Here is a 16020-nt window from a genome sequence, read left to right as displayed (position 1 = left end):
TAGTGAGTCCACCCCCCCCCCCCCCTACAGTAAGAACACACCCAGGGACATACTTAACCCCTTCCTCGCCCCCTAGTGTTAAACCCTTCCCTGCCAGTGGCATTTTTATAGCAATCCAATGCATTGTTATAGCACTGATCGCTATAAAAAATGCCAATGGTCCCAAAAATGTGTCAAAAGTGTCCGAAGTGTCTGCCATAATGTCGCAGTACCGAAAAAATAAATCGCTGATCGCCGCCATTACTAGTAAAAACAAATATTAATAAAAATGCCATAAAAATACCCCCTATTTTGTAAACGCTATAACTTTTACGCAAACCAATCAATAAACGCTTATTGCAATTTTTTTTTACGAAAAATATGTAGAAGAATACGTATCGGCCTAAACTGAGGAAAATTTTTTTTTTTAGATATTTTTGGGGGATATTTATTAGAGCAAAAAGTATTTTTTTTTTTTTCAAAATTGTCGCTCTATTTTTGTTTATATCGCAAAAACTAAAAACCGCAGAGGTGATCAAATACCACCAAAAGAAAGCTCTATATTTGTGGGGGAAAAGGACGCCAATTTTGTTTGGGAGCCACGTCGCACGACCGCTCAATTGTCAGTTAAAGCGACGCAGTGCCGAATCGCAAAAAGTGCTCTTGTCTTTGACCAGCAATATGGTCCGGGGGTTAAGTGGTTAAAGCGGGGTTCCAACCACAATTAGCATTTTTTAAATGTATGTCCATTCATCCTGCGTTTTTATAATATAAATCCGGTCACTTACTATTTTACAATCCGCCGCCGCTCCGCATAGTTATTCAAAAAAGATCGTTTATAAAACTATGTCCACACCATTGTCATTTTGCTTGTGGGCATTGTGAAGCCCACAAGCACTTACTTCCTGGAAGTCTTGGATGGGGAGTGATAATTGGGTAGCGCACTGCATCCTGGGAAATTATGACACACATTTCCCAGGAGCATTAGAGGGAGATGATGTCAGGATCCTAGGTGACTAATCCCATTTATTCCTAAAGAGGACGTAGCAGTCGTGGTGGGAACAATTGTTAACTCCAGGCTGGACTATGCAAATGCCCTCTCGGACTCCCAAAGTACCAAATCACGCGCCTGCAGGTCGTTCAGAACACGGCCGCGCGTCTGGTGACTGGAAAAAAACCATGGGAACCAATCTCCCCATCACTGAGAAGCCTTCACTGGCTACCAGTGAAAGACAGAATCACTTTCAAAGCACTCTGTCTAATGCATAAATGTATTTGGGGAAATGCCCCCCAATACCTATGCGACAAAATAAAAGCCTACAACCCCAATCGCGCTCTGCGATCCTCCAACCAAAATTTACTCCAAATCCCCAAAACCAGATACAAGTCCAAAGGAGAAAGAAGATTTGCTGTCCAAGGCCCTCGACTTTGGAAAACTTTACCAACCTCCATTCGGTTGGAGGAGAACCACTTGGCCTTTAGGAGAAAGATCAAACCCCACCTCTTCTGAGCTCAAGGGAGAAGTGGTCAAACAAGCGCCCAGAGGCGATTCAGTTCGCATGTGTAGCGCTATATAAGTTTTTCACTTACTCATTGAAAGTGAAAAAATCCCTTTAACCACTTAAGACCTGGACCAATATGCAGGCAAAGGACCAGGCCCCTTTTTGCGATTCGGCACTGCGTCGCTTTAACTGACAATTGCGCGGTCATGCGACGTGGCTCCCAAACAAAATTGGCGTCCTTTTTTCCCCACAAATAGAGCTTTCTTTTGGTGGTATTTGATCACCTCTGCGGTTTTTATTTTTTGCGCTATAAACAAAAATAAAGTGACAGTTTTTCAAAAAAATGCAATATTTTTTACTTTTTGCTATAATAAATATCCCCCAAAAATATATAAAAAAACGTTTTTTTTCCTCAGTTTAGGCCGATACGTATTCTTCTACCTATTTTTGCTTAAAAAAAATCGCAATAAGCATTTATCGTTTGGTTTGCGCAAAATTTAGTGATTACAAAATAGGGGATAGTTTTATTGCATTTTTATTAATATTTTTTTTTTACTACCAATGGTGGCGATCAGCGTTTTTGTTCGTGACTGCGACATTATGGCGGACACATCGGACAATTTTGACACATTTTTGGGATTATTGTCATTTTCACAGCAAAAAGTGCTATAAAAATGCATTGTTTACTGTGAAAATGACAATTGCAGTTTGGGAGTTAACCACTAGGGGGCGCTGAAGGGGTTAAGTGTGACCTCATATGTGTTTCTAACTGTGGGGGGGCGGGGCTGGACGTGTGACGTCATTGATCGCCTTTCCCTATATCAGGGAACAGACGATCAATGACAGCCCACTGTGAAGAACGGGGAAGGTGTGTTTACACACACCTCTCCCCGTTCTTCAGCTCCGGGGACCGATCGCGGGACTCCGGCGGTGATGGGGTCTGCGGGTCCCGCGGTCACGGAGCTTCGGATCGGGTCGCGGGCGCGCGCTCCCCGCGGCTGGGCACTTAAAGAGGACGTACAGGTACGTGATTGTGCCCAGCCGCGCCATTCTGTCAACGTATATCGGCATTAGGCGGTCCTTAATTGGTAATGTGCCTGTAGCCTATATAAATAATTTATAATATTTATGGGTATTTTTACAGTTGTGTTACATTTCTGGCATATAAAACTTGAACAGAAGGCACCAGCATCCAATAAGCCTCCTATAATACCTCTAGCAATGCACCAAAAGTAGCGTTCCCTCCGCAATAACATTTAAAGACTCTATGACATTTGAAGGGTGACTCACGAAGCACGACCTAAAATTCTGCTACTAGGCACAGCTGGAAATAAATGTGGAAATTAAGATGAAGGCGTTCTCTTAGGACAGGAGCAACTTTTTTTTTTTTTTGGAGAACATAAGTAAAAGAACACAGGGAAATTAATTAAATGAACTGACTGAACAAGATCAAAGGGAAACAATATAGGTCAGTGTGAGCTCATAGGCTACCTGAAAAGCATATGTTATTATGTTGGCATAATTACATTGGTGCAGAAGTTGTCACTTCCCTCATTTTTGACAATTACAGTATAAGCTGAGATAAATCATATCAAAGGTGACATGTAGATACTGAAGCAAGCACTGAGGGGATTATCTGGAGGTGGTTTTACTCCTCTGTACCATCAACGCCCCTACCTGGCCTATATTTGCTTGCATAGACGCAAAGGGGGACCAGCCTGGTTCTTAGCAACGTGTAGAGCAAATGTTCTTAAAGGGAGGTATCTTTACTAGGGTTGTCCCGATACCACTTTTTTAAGACCGAGTACAAGTACCGATACTTATTTTGATGGGGGTAACAGATTGGATCTCAGAGTATTTACCGTGTTTCCCTGAAAAATAAGACCTACCCCGAAAATAAGATCAGGGGGGCTGAAATGTAAGCCCTACCCCGAAAATAATCCCTAGTTTAATATGTTTGTAACATCCTATAATCCACTCTATTAGAGTAGTATATAATGTACAATGTGTGTTTCTGTAATATAATTGTGGGGAAGAGAGCTCTGGCGGGTCACAGAAGTGGAGGACTGGAGAATATGGGGAACAACATAGAAGAAGACTGGAGAATATGGAGAACAACATAAAAGAAGACTGGAGAATACGGGGAACAACAAAGAAGAGGACTGGAGAATATGGGGAACAACACAGAGGAGAACTGGAGAATATGGGAAACAACATAGAAGAAGACTGGAGAATATGGGGAACAACATAGAAGAAGACTGGAGAATATGGGGAACAACATAGAAGAAGACTGGAGAATATGGGGAACAACATAGAAGATGACTGGAGAATATGGGGAACACCACAGAGGAAGATTGGAGAATATGGGGAACAACATAGAAGAGGACTGGAGAATATGGGGAACAACATAGAAGAGGACTGGAGAATATGGGGAACAAAGTAAATAAATAAATAAATAGTGCAGCGCAAATACATAAATCTAAAAATAAAAATTATAACACAATTGATCAAACTTAATAAATAGAGTCCATAAAGTGCAAAGTGATAAAGGTGCTCCGAAAAACACAATAGTGATAAATGGTGCAGAAATCTTCATCAGATCTGTGACCCATAGGACAGGATTATCCTCCACCAAGGCTAATGGATGGCCTCTCACCTCAACAATTCGACCTATGGCTAGGTCAAAAGGCAAAAAGCATATCCTCCAAAGGGTAAATGGTAAACAGCTTTCATGGGCTCAACTCCAAAACGTCCACCAGATGGAACCAGCAAGCAATAATCAAGTCAAAACTATTGAGGGTGCGTGGGGGCCACAGTTTGGCTTATTTGCCCTGCACACTGGATGACCTTGTATAGATGCTCAAACAAGAACGAACTTCAACGTCAAATCTCTCCCTCTCCTCTCCACCTTCTCTCTAGCTATGATCCTCTTTCCTGCTTCCCCCTTACACATACAAACAATTCAGTCCTTTATGGGGAACAACACAGAAGAGGACTGGAGAATATGGGGAACGACATAAAAGAAGACTGGAAAATATGGGGAACAACACAGAAGATGGCTGGAGAATATGGGAAACAACATAGAAGAAGACTGGAGAATATGGAGAACAACATAGAAGAAGATTGGAGAATATGGAGAACAACATAGAAGAGGACTGGAGAATATGGGGAACAACACAGAAGATGACTGGAGAATATGGGGAACAACATAGAAGAAGACTGGAGAATATGGGGAACAACACAGAAGAGGACTGGAGAATATGGGGAACAACGAAGAAGACTGGAGAATATAGGGAAAACACAGAAGAGGACTGGAGAATATGGGGAACAACACAGAAGAGGCCTGGAGAATATGGGGAACAACACAGAAGAGGCCTGGAGAATATGGGGAACAACATAGAAGAAGACTGGAGAATATGGGGAAAACACAGAAGAGGACTGGAGAATATAGGGAAAACACAGAAGAGGACTGGAGAATATGGGGAACAACACAGAAGATGACTGGAGAATATGGGGAACAACATAGAAGAAGACTGGAGAATATGGGGAACAACACAGAAGAGGACTGGAGAATATGGGAAACAACATAGAAGAAGACTGGAGAATATGGGGAACAACACAGAAGAGGACTGGAGAATATGGGAAAACACAGAAGAGGACTGGAGAATATGGGGAAAACACAGAAGAGGACTGGAGAATATGGGGAACAACACAGAAGAGGACTGGAGAATATGGGGAACAACGAAGAAGACTGGAGAATATAGGGAAAACACAGAAGAGGACTGGAGAATATGGGGAACAACACAGAAGAGGCCTGGAGAATATGGGGAAAACACAGAAGAGGACTGGAGAATATGGGGAACAACACAGAAGAGGACTGGAGAATATGGGGAACAACGAAGAAGACTGGAGAATATAGGGAAAACACAGAAGAGGACTGGAGAATATGGGGAAAACACAGAAGAGGACTGGAGAATATGGGGAACAACACAGAAGATGAATATGGGGAACAACGAAGAAGACTGGAGAATATAGGGAAAACACAGAAGAGGACTGGAGAATATGGGGAAAACACAGAAGAGGACTGGAGAATATAGGGAAAACACAGAAGAGGACTGGAGAATATGGGGAACAACACAGAAGATGACTGGAGAATATGGGGAACAACATAGAAGAAGACTGGAGAATATGGGGAACAACACAGAAGAGGACTGGAGAATATGGGAAACAACATAGAAGAGGACTGGAGAATATGGGAAAACACAGAAGAGGACTGGAGAATATGGGGAAAACACAGAAGAGGACTGGAGAATATGGGGAAAACACAGAAGAGGACTGGAGAATATGGGGAACAACACAGAAGAGGACTGGAGAATATGGGGAACAACACAGAAGAGGACTGGAGAATATGGGGAACAATACAGAAGAGGACTGGAGAATATGGGGAAAACACAGAAGAGGATTGGAGAAGATGAAGAACAACATAGAAATGTTGGAAGTGATCTGTATACTGGTGTCAGAGAAGCTTATTATACATTGAACACTAGATGGCAGGAAAGTTGACAGTGAGAAGCTGTCAGCTACTTAGTGCATGCATCACATGACTTCCTGGCTGCCTATAAAAGCTAAGCAAGTGCTCAGAAGAATTGCTGGTTTGTCTTTAGCTTCTTGTTGTGTTCTGCTTCCTGTTTCCTGCATCTGATTACCTGTTGTGACCAGGATTGGCCTTGACCATTCTACTCTTCTCCTGCACCAACCTCTGGCTTGCCTACGGACTCCACCTTGTCTCCAGTGTTTGACTCTCTGCCTGTGACCCGGACCTGTCTCCTGTCTCCAGTGCTTGACCTCCTGCCTGTGACCCGGACCTGCTTCTTGTCTCCAGTCCTTGACCCTTGGCCTATACCAAGATCTGCCTTTGACCTCCTGTGTTTGATCCTCGGTCTGTTCTGGACTTTTCTGTGGAACTCTTGTCCTGCTGGTTCTGCGACCCCCCCAGTCATCGCACAGCTGCCCTTCTCTACAGAGGACTTCTACGAAAGTCTTCCTTTCGTGGTAGCCTGTGCCTCTTTGTGCCATCCTCTCCCTGTCTCACCTCCAGGGGACATAGTCACACGGGTGAACTGCACTCAGCCTCGGTAAGTACTTTCCTGACAACTGGTAACAAAGTGAAACAACACAGGAATGGATCAGAGAACAGAGGTATTCAAAAAAATGGTGGTCTGAAGATGAATGACAGCATAGAAGAGGACATAAGAAGATGAGTGTAACGGTATGGCCGGTGGGACCCAGAGGCTCTTGAAGGATGTGGGGTACCCCTGTGTCAGCTTCACCAATGACTCTTGCGTGTAGGGTCATCCTATGTCCACTAGGGGCATAGGATGACTGAGAACTGATATCATGGATTACATGAGATGGGACAGTAATGATAATTGATGTATTGCAGGATATCTTGAAATATTACAAGTTGTTCATTCTGAACACAACAGGTCAATAGAGTGTCTCCTTCAATGTGGAACATAGACTGTTGAGATGTTAATTGATGTTAATCACCTCCAGCTACCTGGCTGTAGTGATGAAAGCTTGCTGTGATTGCACTCTATTGTGTTAATTAAGCCTGGCTCCTAAGATATTTCATGGTGCTATGCTAACTAACCCTGTATTGTGTGAAAGTTCTATTGATGCTAATATGTGTTGTGAGTTAACACACTCTAATGCCACGTACAGACGAGCATACATGTACGATGAAACCGGTCCGCCGGACCGTTTTCACCGTACATGTATGCCCGGGGATTTCTGTATGGTGGCTGTACTCACCATCATACAGAAATCCGCGCGTAAACAATACGCGGGGCGTGTCCGCGACGATGACGCGGCGACGTGGGCGGCCCTGCCAGTTAAATGCTTCCACGCATGCGTCAAAGTCATTCGACGCATGCGAGGGATGGCGGGCGCTCGGACATGTACGGTAGGTCTGTACAGACGACCAAACATGTCCGAGGGGACAGGATTCCAGCGGGCTGTTTTAAAACAAGTCCGGAAATATTTACCCGCTGGGAAAAGGCCCGGCGGGCAAATGTTTGCTGGAATCCTGCCCGCTCGGGCCTACACACGACCGAACATGTCTGCTGAAACTGGTCCGCGGACCAGTTTCAGCAGACGTCTGTACGGGGCCTAAAAGTCAGACGTCTGACTTATGTTCACTAAAGGAATGTGGATTGTGTAGCAGGTGAGAATAGCTTATCGCGGAGTCAGAAAGTCTGTCTACGATGTGGATTGAGGGGGACTCGTTAGCACCCATTGTGTGATGTTGTGGGTGGAGTGTGTCATTGTCCCTTTGATTCTTACGGTATGCTTTCTAACTGTATATAAGAAACCTGAGTTTACCATTAAAGTCTATCTGTCTGGAACCAGAGAACAGAGCTGTGTCTCGTTATTCTGGGGAGTAATCCAATGGGTCCTGTCTGCTGGATTGTGGGTGTCGGAAGCTGTCTTGGGTTGGTGGAATGGAATATCATAACGGCATTAACCCCTGACCGTTTCAATGAGGAACAACACAGAAGATGACTGGAGAAGATGAGAAACAGCACAGTAGAGGACTGGATAATATACAGGACAACAAAGGGGAAAATCGGAAAATAGAGGCGTAGGACAGAAGTGCACCGGAGACGATTGGTACAATGCAGAAGATTGCTGAAGAAGAGATGTAGAAGGCACAATAGAAAGTACAGGAGGTGAAGAACAAACAGTCTCACAACAAAAGATAAGGGTATAAATGAGGAACCAAAACAGCAAAGGAAGATTAAGAACTCATCCTTTTCCCTAGGATATTCAAAGATGGCAGCACTAAAGAAGAATGAGGGTGACCTGGTAATAAGTGGAAGCACAGGCTAAACTTATCTCTATAGATGTGTTATGTGTTGAACTTGTTTTTCCTTTTTTAAAGTAAGCCATTTATATAACTTACAGTTCTGCACTGAGGATCTTAGAAATCTCAGTGGGACTCCGATACAAAGAGTCTGAAAGAAAAGTCTGTGTTACCCACACTAACTTATCAAATAATCCCTTTCTTGTTCATGAAAGGGAAATGTGATTGGTTACTGAAAGGAGCACAAACCCTTCTTCTTTTAGACACTTTGATAATTGAGGCCTAGTAGTTGATATTCCCCGTGTCCTCACACTGTCAGTTCAAACTATTCTATCTTTTTCCCCATGACCTGGTTTGGTGAAAACTTGGCCAAAGTACTTACATGAGCGCCACCTGTCTCTACGTTGCTTCTGGCTCCCTTCCTGATCTTGTTTATCTCACAGGAGATCACAGACCTTTATGAAATAAGTAACAGGTACTGTCATTTCTAAACTTAGAGCTGTGATGAAACAAAAAAATGAATAAATCATTTTGCCGATTTTTAACCACTTAAGACCCGGACCAATATGCAGGTAAAGGACCAGGCCCCTTTTTGCATTTCGGCACTGCGTCGCTTTAACTAAAAATTGCGCGGTCGCACAACGTGGCTCCCAAACAAAATTGGCGTCCTTTTTTTCCCCACAAATAGAGCTTTCTTTTGGTGGTATTTAATCACCTCTGCGGTTTTTATTTTTTGCGCTATAAACAAAAATAGAGCAACAGTTTTGAAAAAAATTCAATATTTTTTACTTTTTGCTATAATAAATATCCCCCAAAAATATATAAAAAAACATTTTTTTCCTCAGTTTAGGCCGATACGTATTCTTCTACATATTTTTGGTAAAAAAAAAAATCGCAATAAGCGTTTATCGATTGGTTTGCGCAAAATTTATAGTGTTTACAAAATAAGGGATAGTTTTATTGCATTTTTATTAATAATTTTTTTGTACTACTAATGGCGGCGATCAGCGTTTTTTTTCATGACTGCGACATTATGGCGGACACATCGGACACTTTTGACACATTTTTGGGACCATTGTCATTTTCACAGCAAAAAGTGCTATAAAAATGCATTGTTTACTGTGAAAATGACAATTGCAGTTTAGGAGTTAACCACTAGGGGGCGCTGAAGGGGTTAAGTGTGACCTCATATGTGTTTCTAACTGTAGGGGGGGCTTGGCTGGACGTGTGATGTCATTGATCGCCTTTCCCTATATCAGGGAACAGACGATCAATGACAGCGCCACTGTGAAGAATGCCACAGAATGGCACGTACAGGCATATGGGCGTACATGTACGTCCCCGCCTTTCCGCAGGTCAGGGGTCCGATCGGGACCCCCCCCCCCCGCTACATGCGGCGGTTGGAAACCCGCGGGGAGCGATCCGGGACGAGGGCACGGCTATTCGTTTCTAGCTGCCCCCTCGCGATCGCTCCCCAGAGCTGAAGAACGGGGAGAGCCGTATGTAAACACGATGACGTCAGTCCTACAGCTACACCCCCCTACAGTTGTAAACACACACTAGGTGAACCCTAACTCCTACAGCGCCCCCTGTGGTTAACTCCCAAACTGCAACTGTCATTTTCACAATAAAGAATGCAATTTAAATGCATTTTTTGCTGTGAAAATGACAATGGTCCCAAAAATGTGTCAAAATTGTCCGAAGTGTCCGCCATAATGTCGCAGACACGAAAAAAATCGCTGATCGCCGCCATTAATAGTAAAAAAATAATAATTAATAAAAATGCAATAAAAATATCCCCTATTTTGTAAACGATAGAAATTTTGCGCAAACCAATCGATAAACGCTTATTGCGATTTTTTTTTTTACCAAAAATATGTAGAAGAATACGTATCGGCCTAAACTGAGGAAATTTTTTTTATTATATGTGTTTTTTGGGGGATATTTATTACAGCAAAAAGTAAAAAATATTGCATTTTTTTCAAAATTGTCGCTCTATTTTTGTTTATAGCGCAAAAAATAAAAACCGTAGAGGTGATCAAATACCACCAAAAGAAAGCTCTATTTATGGGAAAAAAAAGGACGCCAATTTTGTTTGGGAGCCACGTCGCACGACCGCGCAATTGTCTGTTAAAGCGATGCAGTGCCGAATCGCAAAACCTGGCTTGGGCATTTAGCTGCCTAAAGGTCCGGGGCTTAACCGGTTAAAGTGTCATTAGTTTTGGAACCAGAGACAGAGCTGTGTGTGTCTCGTTTCTGGGGGAAATCCAGTGGATCGTGTCTGCTGGATTGTGAAGTGTCGATAAGCTGTCTTGAGTGGAATGGAATATCGTTACAATGTGTATACGCCCGTGCGTGTTGTATGCCGATAAATACGGTATATTGCTTACTGTATGTGCTCTAAAATTAAATTAAGTGTATTTTTATTTTTTCCGCTTGATAAACTGTTGTGCCAATATTGTGTGGCATCAAAACTCGTTTATTCTCCAGAATCTCTGCTTTCAGAAAATATATCATGTTTTGGGGGTTTTATTTTGGAATCTCAATTTTTCTTTTTATTTAAGTGTCCAAATGAAGCGCAGTGTTGTGTAAATCAATTAAAGGCAGCAACATCCATGGACTGCACAACGTCTTCAAATGCCGTGATTTTCTCCTCTAGGACATCTGTGCCAAATATGTCATTTTCCGCGACACACTGAATTTGCAGCTTCTTTATTCCATTCCCAACAGGAACAAGCTTGGATGCCCCCCAAACCGAGCCATCCATCTGAATACGTCCAACACATTCTCCTAATTGTGCCATGTCTGTTTCATCATCCCATGGTTTCACATCAAACAGGATGGAAGATTGGGGACCTTTTTTTGGTTTCTTATGCTGCGTACACACGATCATTTTTCAGCATGAAAAAAAACGTAGTTTTTCAGCATGTCGAAAAAAACGTTTTCCCAACTTCATCATTAAAACAATGTTGCCCACACACCATCGTTTTTAAAGCGGGAGTTCACCCAATGATGTTTTTTTTTTCTCTTTTCCCCTTAGATTCCTGCTCGTTCGGTCTAGGGGAATCGGCTAGTTGTTTTAAAATATGAGCAGTACTTACCCGTTTTCGAGATGCATCTTCTCCGCCGCTTCCGGGTATGGGTCTTCGGGAGCGGGCGTTCCTTCTTGATTGACAGTCTTCCGAGAGGCTTCCGACGGTCGCATCCATCGCGTCACTCGTAGCCGAAAGAAGCCGAACGTCGGTGCGGCTCTATACTGCGCCTGCGCACCGACGTTCAGCTTCTTTCGGAAAATCGTGACGCGATGGATGCGACCGTCGGAAGCCTCTCGGAAGACTGTCAATCAAAATAGGAACGCCCAGTCCCGCAGCCCATACCCGGAAGCGGCGGAGAAGATGCATCTCGTAAACGGTAAGTACAGCTCATATTTTAAAACAACTAGCCGATTCCCCTAGACAGAACAAGCATCCATCTAAGGGGAAAAAGTATATTGTACGGGTGAACCCCCGCTTTAACCACTTGCCTACTGGGCACATACACCCCCTTCCTGCCCAGACGAGATTTTAGCTTCCGGCACTGCGTCGCTTTAACTGACAATTGCGCGGTTGTGCGACGTGGCTCCCAAACAAAATTGACGTCCTTTTTTTCCCCACAAATAGAGCTTTTCTTTTGGTGGTATTTGATCGCCTGCGCGATTTTATTTTTTTGCGCTATAAACAAAAAATAGAGCGACAATTTTGAAAAAAATGCTCCCCCAAAAATATATAAAAAAAAAATATTTTTCCTCAGTTTAGGCCGGTATTTTTCTACCTATTTTTGGTAAAAAAATATCGTAATAAACCTTTATCGATTGGTTTGCGCAAAATTCATAGCGTTTACAAAATAGGGGATAGTTTTATTGCATTTTTATTAATTATTTTTTTCGTGACTGCGACATTATGGCGGACACTTTGGACAATTTTTGTGACCATGCTCATTTTTACAGCAAAAAATGCATTAAAAATGCATTGTTTACTGTGAAAATGACAATTGCAGTTTGGGAGTTAACCACAAGGGGGCGCTGAAGGGGTTAAGTGTGACCTCATATGTGTTTCTAACTGTAGGGGGGTGTGGCTGTAGGTGTGACGTCATTGATTGTGTTTCCCTACATCAGGGAACACACGATCAATGATGGCGCCACAGTGAAGAACGGGGAAGCTGTGTTTACACACAGCTCTCCCCGTTCTTCAGCCCAGGGGACCGATCGCTGGACTCCAGCGGCGATCGGGTCCGTGGGGTACCGCGGTCACGGAGCTGGGCACTTAAAGAGGGCGTACCTGTAGGTGCTTGTGCCCAGCCGTGCCATTCTGCCGACGTATATGTGCAGGAGGCGGTCCTTAAGCGGTTAAAGCATGCTTGCAAAAAAAAGAATATATAAAGGGCCCTGGAAGCAAAAGGGTTACATCACTGCACCAAATCTAACATACACACAGGAAGACTAAAGGATAGACACATGGGGCCAGATCCACAAAGAAGTTACACTGGCGTATCTATTGATACGCCGCGTAACTTCTAGTTTGCTCCGGCGTATCTTTGTTTTGTATCCACAAAACAAGATACGCCTGAAGCTGGGCTAGATCCGACTGGCGTACGTCTTAGTACGTCGTCGGATCTAAGGTGCATATTTACGCTGGCCACTAGGTGGCGTTTCTGTTGATTTCCGCGTCAAGTATGCAAATTAGCTAGATATGGCGATCCACGAACGTACGTCCGGCGCATTTTTTTACGTTGTTTCCGTAAGGCTTTTTTTGGTGTATAGTTACCCCTGCTATATGAGGCGTATCCTATGTTAAGTATGGACGTTGTTCCCACGTCAAATTTTGAAAATGTTACGTCGTTTGCGTAAGTCGTTCATGAATAGGGCTTTGCGTAGAATGACGTTCACGTCGTAAGCATTGGCTTGTTGCGGGTTAATTTCGAGCATGTGCACTGGGATACCCCCACGGACGGCGAATGCGCTGTTAAAAAAAACGTCATTTACGTCGGGTCAAGACGTATTAACTTAAAACACGCCCCCATCTCATCCATTTGAATTGCGCGCCCTTACGCCGCCAAAGTTACACTACGCCGCCGTAACTTACGGCACAAATTCTTTCAGGATAAGGAAAATACACTGTAAGTTACGGTGGCGTAGTGTATCAGAGATACGCTACGCCGGACGCAACAATGCGCCACACTACGTGGATCTGGCCCATGATATAAAATTCAACTAACAAAGTTAGTAATTGGTTTGAGTATGTAATGCAAATCATGGTTTGTAGTGGTCTTGGAAAAGTATTGTTACATTCAGGGTCTGGGAGGTGTGAGATTGTCTCTTCATTTTGTGTATGTGTGTCTTTGTGAGATGTGTGCGGCGGATCTAATAGGAAGTCCAACGTGATGGGTCTCATGTAGAAAGTGTATGAATAAAGAACAGTTGTGTCTCCTCCTTCCTTTCCAATTAACTTCTCACTTTCCCGTTGCTAGGGCACATACGACCTGGAAAGTGAGAAACAGATTGTTTGCTAAGAGAGCTACACAGACGGTTTTTCAGTCAGATGCTGAATAGATGAGGCCTATTGTGTCTATTTTGAATTTATCACTGAATATTTATTCAAAAGGTGAAAATACGCTTTGAAAGGTCATTTTGAAAGCAGAACGGAGGCTGGGCAGGAGAGGGGGGGCACTTTCAATAATAGACATGTAATCAGGGCCGGATTTGCTCTCCCTGCCGCCTCAAGGCCAGGTTTCCGCAATGCACCCCCTCACAGCCAACCGAACCCCCCCCCCCAAATCAACAGAGAATGGCAACCGGATGGCAGGGGCGGCACGGTTAGTTCAAATATTTATTTTTTTTGTAGCTTGTCGCTTACTTTTTTTTTATTTTTGTATAATTTTCTTATTATTTTTCTTATTATTTACTTTTGAATTACTTTTTTATTTTATTAATTAAATTATTATTTCTTATTATTTATTCATTTTTTTAGCAATTTTTTTTTTACTTAACTTTTTTGCTATCACACAGGAGAAAACAATTCCCTGTGTGATAGCAATTGGAGGTGACATGTTCTCTTTATTGACCCTGTCACCTCCAAAACAGGAGTCCTAGCACTGTGCTAGAACTCCTGTCACAGCTGAGATGGGAAGTGTTATACCTGAAGGGTTCTACATGTACTGGCTCTCCCCTCTCACTGTGTACATCGGCAGCAGTGACAGGAGACAGACTCGGTGGCCGGGGGGGAGGACGGAGTCCCGAAGACAGATCCAGCAGAGAGAGGTATGTGGGGTGGGGGGAGAGGGGAGGACAGACGGGAGCACACATTTTACAAGTGATTGCGGCGACATCGCCACAATCACTTGTTAACGAGCGAGCAGATTCCCCCATAACTTACCGCCCTTAACTGTATGTTCCGGGCGTCGGGGGAATCTATGTCACTGCCGCCCCTTGGCTCCCTGCCGCCCCAAGACCTGGCCTCAGTGGCCTTGTGGGAAATCCGGGCCTGCATGTAATAAAGGATGAGCTTACCTCTCAGTTTGCCGAAGACAACTCAAAATTCCCCATCACCACCGCTGCCTTCATCTCCTGATGGTGATTAAAGTGGACCATGTGTGTGGAAATGGCTACTTATAGTCTTCGTTGGGAGCCTGTGTGACAGGGTGACAATGCAGAAGCACAATTAGGTAGACATATGCATTCGTTTTCATCCAAATGCAGTTTTAACAAACGATAACGAGTGCGCAGGATCCGAAATCCCGACATAAAAATGTTTTTATTTTCATTTCGTTGCGACAACAGTTCGATATAGATAAAAGATTCGACATGACGGTGACAATACCGTGTTTCTCTGAAAATAAGCCCGGGTCTTATATTAATTTTGATCACAAAAAACACACTAGGGCTTATTTTCAGGGTAGGGTTTATTTATTTACGGTCTGTCTGTCTGGTTGGTGCTTTAAAAAAAAAAATCCTGTTTCTTTAAAGCATGATAGACAACACAGTGTTTGTGCGGTGTCATCTATCCCTCTCAATTTTCCTCTTAAAATCTAAAAACTCTGTGTCCTCTGTCTTCCCCTCACCCCCTGCATCCCCCCCACCACAACATTGTCAGGTCAGGAGTCCATTTTTTACATCATTCTGAATTGATTGTAAAGTAATCAGTTCTATTACAGTTCAGTCAGTCCCGTTTTATACTGTATAAAAGTACCTTCAGCCTTCAGTCCGTTTTCATCAGTTTGGACTGATCGTGTGTACAAGGCCTTAGCCTACCCTCAGGGAAAACTTCCATAAAATACTGCTTAGCAACTGTTGAGAAAATAATTATTTTAGCCAGAAGTATGTAATATACGGTCCCTTACATTGTTCGTTATTGGGTGCAAAAGTAAACCCTGCTGCTGGTGTCAGTGGGCATACATTTTTTTTTCCATTGGTGATGTATAAATATATAGCCCAACACACCACACCATTTATAAGCTTTTTGGACTGGCACATTAAAAGTGCAAAGAATGCTTTTTTAATAAATAAATATAAATATATACTGTATATATATATACACACACACACACACACACTATATTACCAAAAGTGTTGGGACGCCTGCCTTTACACGCACATGAACTTTAATGGCATCCCAGTCTCAGTCCGTAGGGTTCAATATT

At 43.2% G+C, this 16020-nt stretch overlaps 1 protein-coding gene across 1 annotated transcript in view; it reads right to left on the bottom strand.

The window, feature by feature from the left end:
* The window catches only part of CADM4 (cell adhesion molecule 4), a 658906-nt gene extending 643243 nt beyond the window's left edge, over positions 1-15663 (bottom strand). The window contains exons 1-2 of the mRNA XM_040327345.1: positions 15570-15663; positions 14891-15009 (exon numbers count right to left, since the gene is read on the bottom strand). The gene's annotated coding sequence lies outside the window, so the exon portion shown is untranslated. The remainder of the gene's footprint in view (positions 1-14890; positions 15010-15569) is intronic.
* Between the last annotated feature and the right edge of the window lie 357 nt (positions 15664-16020).

This window comes from Rana temporaria, chromosome 10, assembly GCF_905171775.1.
Source record: "Rana temporaria chromosome 10, aRanTem1.1, whole genome shotgun sequence".
Lineage (NCBI taxonomy): Eukaryota > Metazoa > Chordata > Amphibia > Anura > Ranidae > Rana > Rana temporaria.
The sequence above is the reverse complement of the archived record's forward strand: the minus strand, read 5'-3'. Positions and strand labels throughout refer to the sequence as shown.